The sequence below is a fragment of the Primulina tabacum genome, chromosome 16, assembly GCF_025594145.1.
Source record: "Primulina tabacum isolate GXHZ01 chromosome 16, ASM2559414v2, whole genome shotgun sequence".
Lineage (NCBI taxonomy): Eukaryota > Viridiplantae > Streptophyta > Magnoliopsida > Lamiales > Gesneriaceae > Primulina > Primulina tabacum.
The window spans coordinates 18,476,856-18,493,263 of record NC_134565.1 but is presented as its reverse complement, the minus strand read 5'-3'; the positions used below and the strand labels follow the sequence as shown (position 1 = coordinate 18,493,263).

The following is a 16,408-nucleotide window of genomic DNA, read 5'->3' as shown; positions in this document are numbered from 1 at the left end:
AAGAAAATTTATATTTTTTCGCAAATTTCAAGTAGTGTAAAGTACGGTACGTTACATTTGGTATCAGAGCGGTGTTCTTGTAAAGGGTTATGCCTACTGCTAGTTGCGAGAAGCTCACGAAGCCACACCTCAAGTCTGTAAGTTTAAAAGTTTTTAATTATTTCGTGTAGTAAGCATTAAGTCATGATTTCAGCATGTACATATTTTAAGTTCGAGTTACGTGAATCTTATGCTATTGATATTATGTTCATGCATGCACATTGGGTTTACGTGTTGGGTAAATTATTGGAACAGTATGCCTCCTAGACGCATAATTAACCGAGAAGCAAGGGATGAGGACAGAGAGGCCTGAGAGGAAGGGAGAGAAGCTCCTCCTCCTCCGTCGCCAGATATGCAGGCACAGATGCTTGCATGAAAGACATAGTTCTTCGCACAGTTTGCGGGGAACCAGGCGACGGTGGATTCAGATGCTAGGCCCAGACCAGAGGCGGTGTATGAAAGGTTTAGGAGGATGAATCCTAAGGAGTTTTCGGGGACCATTGACCCGATGATAGCTGAGGGAAGGATTAAGTCCATCGAGGTAATTTTTGACTTTATGGAACTGACAGATGCAGATAGAGTCAGATGTGCCACATTCCTTCTGGCAGGAGACGCCAGACTGTGGTGGGATAGTGCATTAGTGTCAGTTAATTTGCAAACACTGACATGGAATGGGTTTGAAGAGGTATTCTACTCCAAGTACTTCACTGAAGAAGTATGATCCAGATTGACTAGGGAGTTCATGACGCTGCGACAGAGAGATAGCAGCATGGCAGACTTTGTCAGAAAGTTTGAAAGGGGGTGTCACTTTGTACCCCTGATAGCTAATGATGCCCAGGGGAAGTTGAAGCATTTCATGGATGGGTTTTTGCCGCTCTTGCACCAAGATGTCCGAGTTGCTGGTCCTGCTACATATGCAGTTGCCGTGTCTAGAGCTTTGGCGGCAGAACATGATCAGAGGGATATTGAGGCTGACAGACAGGACAAGTGGCCCTATCAGGCTCCACAGTAGCTGCAGTAGCATCAACAGCAACCTTCGTTCGAGAAGCATGTCCAGGGACAACCAGGGAAGAAGCCATATCAGGGACCGCCAAAGGGCAAGGGTTCATTTCAGCAGCAGAGGGCGCCTCAGAAGCGCGGTGATTTCCCATTGTGTTCTAAGTGCAACCGCCAGCACCCGGGGCAATGTTTATATGGGTCAGGCAAGTGCTTTAAATGTGGAGCCAGTGACCACATGCTAAAGGAGTGCCCACAGTGGAGGCAGCCGACCCAGGGAAGAGTGTTCACCATGCATGCTCAATAGGCAAACCCAAACACGACATTACTGACTGGTAAACTTATTTAAATAAGTGCAGTATTGTTTTGCCATGCATGTTTCAAATTTTATTAGGGATTATTAGTGTGCTAGTAATATTTTGGTGACTTGGGTAGAGGTTTTCTACTGTGGTTGAGGTTAAGATTAGAATTGTTGGGATATAAGTTTTTGTGCTGACGTCTCATAGGAAATATTTTCATAAAGAGAGTTGCCACGAAGGCCCTGATAGACTCAGGAGCCACCCACTTTTTTATTCCAGAGACATTCGCTAGTCACCTGGACGTCAAGTCTATTGGACTCGACGTGAGCTATTCAGTGACAGTCCTATCAGGGGAAGAATTGTCAGCTACTAGCGTGGTCAGAGACATCGATCTCGAGCTGCAAGACCACCTAGTGTATGCCGATTTGATTGTGTTGCCGATGCCAGAGTTTGATATCATTTTGGGAATGGATTGGCTGACAAAGAACATAGTTCTTATCGATTTCCAGAAATGGTCAGTGTTGGTAAGACCTTTAGGCATGGAGCAGTTTTCTTTGAACCAGCTAGATGGAGGAGTTTCTCTCGCATGATCTCTTGCATGCAAGCGTAGAGACTTATGCACAAGGGTTGTCAGGCTTTCTTGGCCAGCATTGTTTCTGCACCTGACGTACCCACTCCGTCTATATCTGATGTACCAGTGGTCAGAGATTTTCCTGACGTCTTTCCAGGTGACGTCACAGGCCTTCCGCCAGAGAGAGAGGTAGAGTTTTCCATTGACCTTGTGCCAGGCACTGTGCCAATCTCTAAGGCACCGTACTGTTTAGCTTCAACTGAGATGTTAGAGCTCAAGCAGCAGATCAGGAGCTCCTAGACAAGGAATTCATTCGCCCTAGTTTCTCAGCATGGGGCGCACCTCTGCTCTTTGTGAAGAAGAAGGACGGGAGCATGAGGCTGTGTATCGAGTACCGAGAACTGAACAAGGTAACGATCAAGAATAAATACCCACTTCTAAGGATCGATGACTTGTTCGATCAGTTGCAGGGAGCTACAGTGTTCTCTAAGATAGATCTTCGATCAGGGTATCATCAGCCGAAGGTGAAGGAGGTAGATGTTCATAAGACGGCCTTCAGAACCAGATATGAGCATTATGAGTTTTTAGTGATGCCGTTTGGACTGACGAATGCTTCAGCGATTTTCATCGACCTCATGAATCGAGTATTACAGCCTTACCTTGATCAATTCGTCATAGTGTTCATTGACGACATCTTTATCTACTCTAAGAGCAATGAGGAGCACAGTCAACACTTGGGTATAGTTTTGCAGACTTTGAAGAGTCGCAAGTTATTCGCGAAATTCAGTAAGTGTGAAGTTTGGTTGGAGAAGGTAGCGTTTTTGGGCCATATATTATCTAGCAGTGGTATTGAGGTGGATCCAGCTAAGGTAGCAGCAGTCCAGGAATGGGTTCAGCCGAAGAATGCGTCTGAGATTCGCTGTTTTCTAGGCCTAGCAGACTACTACAGGAAATTTATTTAGGGATTTTCGTCGATATCAGTGCCACTCACCTCATTGACAAAGAAGAATGCTAAGTTCGTGTCGAGTGGCGAGTGCCAGAGGAGCTTCGATACTTTGAAGCAAGCTCTTATTTTAGCGCCGATGTTAGCCATGCCAGCAGGGCAAGGAGATTTTGTGTTATACACCAATACATCTAAGCTCGGGTTAGGCGCAGTGTTGATGCAGCATGGTCGGGTTATAGCTTATGCTTCCAGGCAGTTGAAGGTGCATGAGAAGAACTACCTGACTCATGATCTTGAGTTAGTCGCCGTTGTCTTTGCCTTGAATTTTGGAGACACAACTTGTACGGCGAGAAATGCCAGATATTTACCGATCACAAAAGTCTCAAGTATTTTTTCACGCTGAAAGAGCTGAATATGAGACAGAGACGGTGGTTGGAGTTGGTAAAAGAGTACGATTGTGAGATTAGCTACCATCCAGGGAAGGCTAACGTTGAGGCAGACGCCTTGAGCAAAAAAGTTGCAGGCGTAGCACAGTTGTCAGTGCAAAGACCTCTTCAGTCAGAGATTAAGAGTTTTGGCTTAGAGGTTTATCCTAGGAGCAGGGCTCCTAAGCTGTCTAATCTGACAGTCCAGTCTTCATTGTTTGACCGAATCCGTAGAGGTCAATCTTCAGACGAGTAGTTACAGAAATGGAGACTGAAGGATGAGGCCAAGAGCAGTGTACTCTACACAGTGGCTGATGGTATTTAAAATACAGAGGTAGAATGTGGGTGCCTAGTGTTGATTCGATCAGATAGGATATCCTGACAGAGGCACACGCATCTCCGTATTCTATTCACCCAGGTGGTACCAAGATGTACAAGGATCTGATGATTTTGTATTGATGGCCAGGTATGAAGAGAGACATCCGTCGATTTGTGTCTGAATGTCTCACTTGTCAACAGGTGAAGGCAGAGCATCAGAGGCCAGCAAGGATGCTTAAGCCACTCCCTATCCCCGAGTGGAAATGGGAGAACATCACCATGGACTTCGTTGTTGGATTGCCGAGGTCAGTAAGAGGATTTAATGCTATTTGGGTTATAGTGGATCGACTCACTAAGTCAACGCACTTTTTCCCAGTGAAGACGACTTTCTCCATGACGCAGTATGCGGAGCTCTATATCAGGGAGATAGTTCGATTGCACTGGAATCACAGTTTCTATTGTGTCTGACAGGGACCCGAGGTTTACATCGTCTTTTTGGAAGAGTTTGCATGCAACCATGAGGACGAAGTTGCTATTCAATACAGCTTTTCACCCTCAGACAGATGGCTAGTTTGAGCGGGTGATTCAGATTTTGGAGGATCTATTGCGAGCCTGTATGATCGATTTCCATGGGACTTGGGAATCGAAGCTACCTCTAGTGGATTTTACCTACAATAGCAGTTTCCAAGCATCTATTGGTATGGCTCCCTACGAGGCATTGTATGGAAGGAAGTGCAGATCGTCGATTCATTGGGATGAAGTCGGTGAGAGGTCAGAGCTTGGTCCAGAGATTATTCAGCAGACTACAGATGTGGTGGTCAAGATCCGAGACAGTATGAAGACCGCCTAGAGTCGTCAAAAGAGTTATGCTGAGAAGAGGAGAAGGGATCTCGAGTTTGCCGTGGGTGATCACGTTTTCGTGAAGATAGCACGCATGAAGGGTGTTATGAGATTTGGGAAGAGAGGCAAGCTTAGTCTGAGATTCATTGGACCGTTCGAGATTCTTGACAGAGTTGGGACACTGTCTTATCGTGTTTCCCTCCCGTCGAATCTGGCCGGGGTACACAATGTGTTCCACGTCTCGATTCTGAGAAAGTACTTAGCTAATCCTTCGCATGTTTTGAGCTACGAGCCGTTGCAATTGGCTCCAGATCTGTCATATGAGGAAAGACAGGTCCAAATCCTAGACAGACAGGAGCGAGACTTCGGAACAAGGCGACCAAGTTGGTCAAAGTCCGGTGGCTAAATCAATAAGTAGAGAAGGCCACATGGGAGACCGAGGCAGATATGAGGAACCGCTACGCAGAACTGTTTGGTAAGATTTAATTTCGAGTACGAAATTTATATAAGTGGGGGAGAACTAGTAGAGCCCAAAATCAGTACACGTAAATCCTAGGCATTTATTTAATTTTTAAATTATTTATTCAAGTTTAAATGTATTTTTTTAGCGATGCATGATTTATTCAAGTGAATAATTTTAAATTAATTATGTTTATGTGATGAACGTTAAAATATTTTCTCGAGTTTCATGTTTCAGTCGATTATTCGATACGGGATCGAGAAAAGAGACCGACGACGATTTTGGCAATTTTTAAATGTGGTATTTTATTTTAAGTTAAGAATTGGACATTTTAAATGATTTATTAAGTTTATTGCATTATTAAAGCCTATTTTTATTGTTTAGTGAATTTAAGATTTTTAAAACTTTTAAAGATTTTCAATTGTGTTTTTAATTTTATTGGGGGATACTAAGTAAAGTTAATAGTGGGTTAGCATTTTATTAGCTTTTTAACTAGCATTTTAAGTGGTAATTTAATTAGCAATTTTAATTAGCATGTTAATTATTTTATTAAGCAAAAATCTTTTCCCTAATTACCTACTATTGGCGCACACCCACACATTTTCGCACACCACATACGGCACACACACACACTTCATTTCATCCCATTCCATTTCTTTTCTTTTTGAGAGAAAACTTAGGGTTCCTTGAGTTTCCCAGCAGCCGCCCCTCTCCTTTGAAATTTTTAAGAAACTTTACCTTGAGTTTGTTGCAAGAAAATCGTGCCACAGTCGTTCCGGATCAACCTCGCATCTTTCCCGCTTCGGTATCGTCGGTTCGATAATTTTAAATATCAAAAAGCACGTATATTCTGTCATTCTGTGTTGATCTTGTCATAATACAAATTTTAATGTATTTTGTATGAAATCATGTGAACGTTATGCAGTAGTTTGAGCAGAAAATTTATTGGATGTGCTTTGAAGAAATTTTTAGATCTGAAATTTCGAACCCTACTGTACTTTGAATTACTACGTTTTTTCGGTCATGATTTTGAGAAAACTTTAAACATAAAAATCGTAGTACTTTTTGATACCTTTGATTTGATATAAAATTCGAAATATTTGGATAAAAATTGAGTGAGTTATGGCGTTTTTCGTGGGACTGCTCAAACTGCATTTTCTGAAAATTATGCTATTGATGTGTTCTTGAAGTTTATTTGTTGCAGGCTTCGTTGGGAACCATCGGGTGATCACTGCTTTGTTTTGGTATATGGAGTATGAGTTTGGGATGAGTTTTGATGCTTCGTTTCGTGTCGATAGTCGTTGGTTGCATTAGAAATCGTAGGAAACAATTGGTGTCAAAATTTGGGTTTACGGCTTTGTTGCTTGTTTGGTGTGCGTCGTCGTTTGGGACGTTTTGTTGAGTCGAGTCAGTGCCATAGTGTTCTAGGATGAGTCTCGAGGCGTTGTTCACTGTCGGTGTAATCGAATTTGGAGAGTATAATTTCTGAGTTGAGGAGTCCAGAAGACTCGGCGCCTGAGCAGTAATATTTTACCGCCCGAGCGCCGCTCTTTCTGTCTGAGAGTAAATTCCAGAAGACCGGGCGCTCGAGCGGTAATTTGTTATCGTCCGAGCACGGCCCCATCTGTAAAATGTTTTGTTTCTTTCTTCTTTTCAAGATCAATAGTGAGTTCATGTCTTTTATTTTTGGGAAATGTTCGCACATCATTTTAGAGATTGTTCGGGGTTCGATGTCATGGGTTAGTACGATGATTTAACGAGGTCAAATCCCGAGTGATCTAGAATGTCATAAGCTATTTTTTTACTTCGGTGGTGAGCACGAGTACCTACGTCTAAGCTATGAAAGTTAAGTGCATGTAATCCTGTTAGTATGTGCAGCCGTGACACCAAGCGAGATCCAACGAATCCCTCAACGCCAAGTAAGTAAGTATGTTCGACGTACAAAGAAAATACTTTTAAATTTTTTAGGTATGCTAAATGTCTTGTGACCAATTTATGTATGGGATTGGAAAGCGGTAAAGCATGACCAGGGACTAATCTACCCCGTTAAATCATGAACGGGTTTAGATCAGGATTGGAAAGCGGTAAATCATGACCAGGGACCAATACACCCGTTAAAGCATGAACGGGGATCTCATGTATGTGGCAGAGGATTTTCCCTGTCATCCCAGTACTGTGGTTTAGTCTGATCAGGCGTATTTATGTATGGGTCACTTTCTTTGAAACATGCCTCTACGCAAAATGATGAAGTTATGTAGTTTTAAGTATGTACAAGTATGCAAGCATGTTTAAGAAAAGTTTCATCTTATGACACGTCTATGTAATCTATGTAAGATCAAGCTTTTACACGCAAGTTAAAGTTCAAGTATGTATGTTCTATTTTAAAGTTGCATGTGATTTTATTACATATTACTTGCTAGTTCCACTTTATACTTGTTGAGTCTTTAGACTCACTAGACTTGATCGATGTAGGTGAGGATGCATTTGAGGAGACGAGGGGTGAGGACCAGTGAGATGGCTTGGACTGAGCGGGAGGCTGAACCCAAGGACCGCCATGTTTTTAAGAATTTATTAAAGTTTCAAATACTCTGATTTCATGTTTGTTTACGATGTTCTAAGACATGTATTTTCGTTAGCAAAATTTCTATGGTGATCTTTTATGGCAAATGTTTTTAGATGAATTAGACATTTTAATGAAAATCGAAAGTTTATTTTATATTTAAGAAAATTTTTATTTTTCCGTAAATTTCAATTAGTGTAAAGTACGGTACGTTACAAAAATCTTCTCACAATTGGGATCAAATTAAGCAACAAAAAAAGTTTTCAAAGGAGTGACAATTTTACCATGCTCTAGCATTTTGACCATATCTCTCAAATTACTTGGTCAAATGGTGAAAAATATACCACAATTCAAAGAACTCAATTATCTACATGTTTTGTTTTATGTGGAAAAGACAATTCGAATGGGAAGATTTTCAAAAGTGATGTGTATTAAAATATTATTTCTTGGAACACCAATGAAGACTTTTGTGTTAAACAATAATATTTTATTTGAGGTTGTCTCCTCAAATTTAGCTATAAATAGGGGTGCATTGTAATGTATTGAGATATCCTTCATTTTATTAACAAACCTTTGAGTTCATAATATTTCTCTCTTTGTTTTTCTTTTATTTCTTCATTTAAATATAATTAGCATGTTAATTTCATATTCAAAGTTTTACACTTTGAATAATGAGTAGCTAACTTCCCAAATTTGAGATGAAAAGATGAAACTCTTGGCATGATAATAAGATTAGTAAAAGGTAAGAATCTATATTTTACATTATTTAATCATTATTTATTGTTTATGTTATATTTAATTTTTTATACTCTACTTGTGAGTTGGAGTTTTGACAATATTTATAAGTTTTAGTATATAAACTTATAAGATAATAATATAAATATGATTATTTAATATATTGGACTATTTTATTAAGTAGATTTCAATAATGTTCATTAATGTTAACTCTATTAAAATACTAATAGTGTATCTTTTAATCTCAACTACATAAATTAAAATTTGAACAATTAAAAATTACCAATTAAAGATTCAAACAATTAAACGGAAAACAAAAACAAAAACAAAAAGGCATTGTAGTGGACTTTTAATTATCTTAGCTTCCCTGTGAATACGATATTCGGACTCACCAAATTATACTACTTGTGGACAACCTGTTTTTGGGAGTGCAACAATCAAAGTTGCATCAAGTTTTTGGCGCCGTTGTCGGGGAAGTATAATTTAATTTCAAGTCTATTTTATTTTGTTTATAGTTTGTTTTTCTTTCTTCGAATTTTTATTGCTTTTGAGTGTTTCTCTTTTGCATTTTAATGAGCATTTGGTCACGTAAACTTAGTGGTCGACTCATTCGAAATAACTCTTTATTTTACAAAACATGGCGGAAGAACCCATCCAAGAAAATGAAGATGAAATTCAATCTCAACATGATCATGATAGACGAAGAACACTTAGAGATCACATGAATCCTACACGTACTAGTGCACCTTCATGTCTAGTTTTTCCCCCTGATGCATCTCATTTCAATTTTAAGCCTGGTATTATCCAGATTTTACCCAATTTCATGGCTTAGATTCTGAAAATCCATACATGCATTTACGAGAGTTTGAAGAAGTGTGCAACACATATAATGATATAAATTGTAGCATGAAAAGCATTCGACTTAAGCTTTTTCCTTTTTCTTTAAAAGATAAAGCTAAAACTTGGATACAAAATCTTAGATCGAGATCCAATCGAACTTGAGATGAATTGCAACAACAATTTTTGAAAAAGTTTTTTCCATCTCATAGAAAAAATTCTTTCAAAAGGCAAATCATCACTTTCACTCAAAAAGGAGGAGAAACTTTTTATCAGTATTGGGATAGATACAAAGAATTGCTTAATCTTTGTCCACATCATGGTTTTGAAATTTGGAGAGTTGTTTCTCAGTTTTATGAAGCTTAACACATAAAGATAGGCAAAATGGTTGAATTTGTGTAATGGAACATTTGAAGCTAAAGATCCAAACGAGGCAATTGAGTGTCTCGATTCATTAGCTGAAAATGCTCAAAATTGGGATACTATAGGTACAATCGAACCATCAAGCAAGATTCAATCTCCCACATCTTGTGGAGGTATGTACACTCTCAAAGATGAACATGATCTCCAAGCTAGATTTATTTCTTTGGCAAGAAAAATTGAGGCACTTGAATTGAAAAAGAATGGTTAATTAAAATCTGTTCAAGAAATTGTGTGTCATATCTGTGATACAAGTGATCATTCTACAAAAGATTGTCCCACTTTCCCTCTTTTAAAGAATGTCTCCATGAACAAGTCAATGTTTTGAACAATTTCAAAAGGCCAAATTTTGAACCATTTTCTCAAAATTACAATCCAGGTTAGCAAAATCATCCAAATTTTAGTTGGAGGAATGATAATGCTGCACAATTTTCACAATCACATTTCCAAAATCAACAAAATTTTCAAAATTATGCACCTTATGTTCCTCCACCTAAAAAGAACTTGGAAGATATATTGAATTCTTTCATTGCAAAACAAGAGTTTATCAATACTCAAACTGCTCAAACCATGATAGATTTGAAATACACTCTTGCTAAATTTGCATCCGCACTTAATGTTCATGAAAAAGGTAAATTTCCTTCACAACCACAGCCTAATCCCAAAGATCATCATTCACAAACTGGAACTTCTAGAACTCAACCAATGGATCAGGTAAAATCTGTTATTACCCTTCGCAGTGGTAAGGTTGTGGAAAAATCCATTCTTGAACCTTGTGAAGATGAGGATAAGTCAACTCCAAAGGGTAAGGAAGTGGAACCCATAACTTGCGAAGAGGAGGATCAACAGACAGTGTTACCACCATTCCCTCATGCATTGAAAAATACAAAAAATCAAATTTGAATTCTGATTTATATGATATTTTTAAACAAGTAAAAGTTAATATTCTTTTATTAGATGCAATAAAGCAGGTACCGTCATATGCAAAATTTTTGAAAGACTTGTGCACTGTGAAAAGAAAATTGAATGTGAAAAAGAAAGCATTTTTAGCCTAACAAGTAAGTACAATCATTCAAAATAATAATACTTTGAAATACAAAGACCCTGGTTGTCCTACTATTTCATGTATTATTGGAGAACGAAAGATTAAAAAAGCCATGCTTGATCTTGGAGCTAGTGTGAATTTACTTCCACATTCAGTTAATCAAGAACTCAATCTAGACGAGTTAAAACCTACTTCGGTAACACTTTTACTTGCCGATAGATCTGTTAAAGTGCCAAGAGGTATGGTAGAAGACGTGTTGGTCCAAGTTGATAACTTTGTATATCCTGTCGATTTCATTGTTTTAGATACACAACCTATCGAAGCTTGTAATGCAATTCCTATAATTTTGGGTCGTCCATTTTTAGCAACTTCTAATGCTCTTATAAATTGCAGGAATGGAATAATGAGGTTGTCATTTGGTAATATGACCTTGGAGCTTAATGTTTTTAATCTTTGTAAGCAACCACATGACAAAGGAGATGAAAGAGAAGATGAAAATCTTATTGAAACTCTTGTGGAAAAAAACATTCAAGAAGGGAGTACTCGTGACCAATTAGATATTTTTTTAATTGAAACTGTTAAAGAAAATATTGAAATTGATCTTGATGATTTTATCAGGTATCCACTCGTTACAAGGATCAGAGAAAGAATTTGAGGCAAAATATGAGAACAAAGATGAACCACCCATATTGGAGTTAAAACCCTTGCCAGAAGAATTGAAGTGTGCATTTCTTGGAGAAGATGAAACATATCCTGTGGTAATTTCTTCCAAACTAGCAAGTGATCAAGAAGGTAAAATAGTTGTTATGCTTAAAAGACATAAAAATACAATTGGTTGGACACTAAAAGATCTCAACGGCATTAATCCACTAATTTGCACTCACAAAATTCATTTAGAAGAAAATGCTAAAACATCTCAACAACCACAAAGAAGATTAAATCCACACATGAAAGATGTTGTGAAAATTGAAGTTCTCAAACTACTTGATGTTGAGATTATCTACCCTATTCCTGATAGTAAGTGGGTAAGCCCAACACAAGTAGTTCCAAAACAATCTGGCATCACAGTGATAAAAAATGAAAAAGGTGAATTGTTAACAATTCGAGTCCAATCTAGTTGGCAGATGTGTATTGATTATAGAAAATTAAATGACGCCACTAAAAAAGATCATTTTTCATTATCATTTTTGGATCAAATTTTAGAAAGAGTAGCAGGTCATCCCTACTGGTGTATTCTTGATGGATATTCAGGCTATTATCAAATTCCCATTGCACTCGAAGATCATGATAAAACTACATTCACATGTCCTTTTGGAACATTTGCATTCAGAAGGATGTCATTTGGATTCTGCAATGCCCCAGCAACATTTCAAAGATGTATGCCAAGCATTTTTAGCGACATTGTTGAAAATTGTTTGGAGATTTTCATGGATGATCTAACTATTTTTGAGAATAAATTTGATAATTTTCTTTAAAATTTGGAAAAAGTTTTAAAAAGATGCGAGGAAAAAGGTCTTATTTTAAATTGGAAAAAATGTCATTACATGATTACTTCTGGGATTGTTTTGGGACATGTTGTGTCATCTCATGGAATTGAAGTTGATAAAGCCAAAGTTGATGTCATGACAATTTACCCCCTGCAAAAACCATTAAAGAAATTCGCTTATTTTTGGGACATGCTGGATTTTATAGGAGGTTTATAAAAGACTTTAGTTCAATCTCTAAACCCATTTGTAACCTCTTAACAAAAGACACTTCATTTGAGTGAACTCAATAATGTCAAAAGACTTTTGATAAAATAATTCGACATTTAACATCAGCTCCTATCATGCAACCTCCTGATTGATCTTTACCAGTTGAAATCATGTGCGACGCGAGTGATTATGCAGTCGGTGCAGTATTGGGTCAAAGAAGATACGGTAAGCCTTATGTGATATATTATGCAAGTAGAACTTTAAACAATTCTCAAATTAATTACTCCACAACTGAAAAAAAACTACTTGCTATAATATTTGCATTAGATAAATTTCGTTCTTATTTGATTGGATCAACAACTATTGTGTTTACTGATCATTATGCTATTAGATATTTGTTGACCAAACAGGATGCAAAGCCACGACTGATACGATGGATTTTGTTGCTCCAAGAATTTGACATTGTGGTCAAAGATAAAAAAGGAACCGAGAATGTCGTAGCCGATCATTTATCGAGACTAGTAACAGGATCATCTGGTGAAATGACACCAATTAACGATAATTTTCCTGATGAACATCTATTTTCAGTTACTACTACACCTTGGTTTGCTAACATAGTAAATTTTCTTGTGACAGGAAAAATGCCACCGCAATGGAGTTCCCAAGATAAAAGAAAATTTTTGAATGAGGTAAAAATTTTTTATTGTGATGATCCGTATCTGTTCAAGTATTGTCCAGATCAAATTTTTCGACGTTGCATACCTGAAAATGAGGTAAGTAGTGTCATTAAATTTTGTCATTCAGAAGCATGCGGAGGACATTTTTTTGAAAGAAAACGGCTGCAAAAATCTTGCAATGTGGATTTTATTGGCCCACTTTGTTTAAAGACACCCACGAAATCTGCAAGATCTGTGAAAATTGTCAAAAATTGGGTGCGATTTCAAAAAGAAACATGATGCCTTTGAATCCTATCATTGAATTTGAAATCTTTGACTGTTGGGGAATTGATTTTATGAGACCTTTTCCACCGTCGTTGGATACTTGTATATTTTAGTTGGTTGATTATGTTTCCAAATGGATAGAGGCAATTCTATGTCGAACAAATGATCATAAAATGGTCATCAAATTTTTGAAAGAAAATATTTTTATTAGATTTGAAATTCCTCGAGCCCTGATAAGTGATGGAGGAACTCACTTTGTTAATAAGCCATTTGCTTCATTAATGAAAAAATATGGTATTACTCACAAAGTAACTATTCCTTATCATCCTCAAACAAATGGACATGTTGAATTAGCTAATAGGGAGATAAAGCAAATTTTGGAAAAAACTGTTAACCCAAATAGAAAAGATTGGTTTCTGCGTCTTAATGATGCAATTTGGGCATATCAAACAGCTTTTAAAACCTCATTGAATATGTCTCCCTATAGGCTGGTTTACGGAAAACATTGTCATTTGCCTGTGGAATTGGAACATAAAGCTTATTGGGCGATCAAAACTTTTAATTCAAGCATGGATGATTGCAACAAATTACGCAAATTGCAACTTAATGAACTTAATGAACTCAGAAATGACGCGTATGAGAATTCAATGATTTATAAAGAAAAATCAAATCATTTCATGATAAAACAATTATTAGAAAATCTTTTGAGATTGGTAAAAAAGTTTTGCTTTATAATTCTCGACTTCACATATTCCCAGGAAAATTGCGATCAAGATGGACATGCCCATATGTTGTAAAGCATGTGATCCTTATGGAGCTGTGGACATTGAAAATCCTAAAAATGGTGATGTTTTTAAAGTAAACGGACAAAGGCTTAAACCATTTTTAGAAAATGAAATCTTTCAAGAAGAGTTTATTTCCCTTTCTGATCATTGATTTTATTTGTGTTATATTTACTTTTGTTTGTTTTTATTTGAGGTTTCCTTAATCTTTTTATTTTACCGGTTAAATGGCGGATAACGATACTCCGTGACTCTCATAGTCGGTTAAATAAGTTTTCCACAATTGATTATACGAAAATAAAAAAAAATTTCTTTTCTTTTCAAAATGAATGAAATTCTCTCAAAAATTTGTTAATGTTTTCCCTCTGTTTCTGAAAATGTTCTAAGAAAAATTTATGCAGGTAGGTGCGAAATATTGAGATTGCTAATGCAAAAAGGAATTCCAGAAGATATTCATCTTGTAATAGAAGCTAAGATCCGATTAGGAAGAGAAGTTCCACAATCATTGCTGATTCGATATTTGTCTGGATTAGGAAAATGCATTTATGCGAAAAAACAAAGGGCCAAAAATTAGGGGTTTGTCATAAATGTGCAAGATGGACTTGTGACAAACGATGCAGATCTTTGAGATGTGTTTTTAATAACAGAGAAGATAAAATTGGTTTCATTAGGAATGGACTGAGTAAGGAGTCTTTAGATAACATCTTATTGACTCTTGAGACGCATTCTAGTGGACACGTGCATATTGAACTTTTCTGTTTATGGAAACAATTCCAAGATGAGCGTCATAGTCTTGGAAATTTGACTAAAAAAGACCATGTTTGCCAATTTATAAGAAAATTGGATGGGAAGCTTATCCTCGACTCATAGAAGGCGCTGAAGCCGTTTCTGGACGTAGAACCGGAGGAAAATTTTGAGCCACAATCACACTACTGTTTATATGCATGTTTGTCATTATTGTTTTTAATGTTTATTCTGTTTACAGCTGTGATCCATAGTTTTGTCATGATAACATATTACCCCGATAAAATCTCTCATCTTTCTCTCTATTTTCGCAGACCAAAAAGAAAGTAAAAACATGGCTAGATCCTCTTCACAAACATTGAAAAATATTTTTGTATTTTGTGGATCGAGTCCTTGAAAAAATGAAGTGTTTGTAGCAACAGCGAATAATCTTGGAAAGATATTGGCTGAGAGAAAAATTCACTTGGTATATGGGGGAGGTAATATTGGGTTAATGGGATCTGTTTTCACATCTGCTCATCTTGGAGGTAATCAGGTTTGGGGTATTATTCCTACAGCTTTAGCTGAAGGAAATATTACAGGAGTTACGATTGGGGAGGAATTAAAAGTTTCTTCTATGTATGAAAGAATCATCAAAATGATTGAAAATTCTGATTTTTTTATCGCACTACCAGGTGGTTTTGGTACATTAGAAGAAATTTTTCACACTGTTTCTTGGGCACAACTTAATATTCATAATAAACATGTGGGCTTGTTGAATATCAATAATTATTATGACAGTTTGTTGACATTTCATGATAAAGCTGTGGAACAGAATTTCATTTCAGAAAATTCACGAAGGATGCTCGTCTCTGCTTCGACTTCTAACCAATTACTTGATTATTTGGAAGCTTTTGTTTATAAGCCTGATCCGATGATAACAAAGATCAATTGATCGCAATCAAGCAGTAAAAAAAGAAAGTTGGATCATTGATTCAAAAGTCGTGGATTGGTTTGCGTTTGTTTCAGTTTGTTATCTTCAATAAAATTCCAGGTGATATCTCTTTCATTATGTACTCTTTATTAATAGTTATTTTGACATTAGGGACAATGTCATATTCTGATTATGGGGAGAACAAACTTAAAAAAAAAATGTAAAAATATTAATTTGAAAAAAAAACCATGTTTATTGTTTGTATCTTAGTAATTTTTGCAAAAATATCATTACATTACATGTTTGAAACGTTTAAATTAGAAAATATATTAATCTATCTAAGGATGTTTAAATTTTTATTTGAAAAAAAAGTCAATTTTAATATTCTGATCACTATAAAAATATGAGTTATGAAATCTTTTTGAATGATTAACCATTGTGATAAAACTAGTTATTAAATTATATGTCCCAAGATATACCTGATAAGAGTGCCTAAAATTTTTAAATTCCTACATATTTTGTGAGTGAGTAGAGAGGATTGAGAAAACAGCTTGCAAGCCTTTATTGATCATTAGAGAGGTTATCTATTATTTAGATCTTGAGTTCTTATTTTGAAAAAAAAAATTGATATTTCCTGAAAAAAAGAGAAAAAAAATTTGAAGATCTATATAATTTTTAAGTTATATGGTACGACCCATTTATCTCTCATAAAAATAAAAATAAAAAAGAAAAAAAAAAGAAAGAGAGAAATATATTGTACAAACTAAATAAATATGTGGTCAAGAAGCATAAACTTTGTAGGGGACCCGGACGCTAATCTTATTCTTAATCATCATTGGGACAATT

At 36.5% G+C, this 16,408-nt stretch overlaps 1 non-coding gene across 1 annotated transcript; it reads right to left on the bottom strand.

Annotated features, from left to right (window-relative positions):
- Window positions 1-9,240: 9,240 nt before the first annotated feature.
- LOC142530264 (small nucleolar RNA R71) lies at window positions 9,241-9,349 on the bottom strand. Its single transcript, XR_012816104.1, has one exon. It is a non-coding gene; the product is annotated as a small nucleolar RNA R71 (small nucleolar RNA).
- Window positions 9,350-16,408: the final 7,059 nt, after the last annotated feature.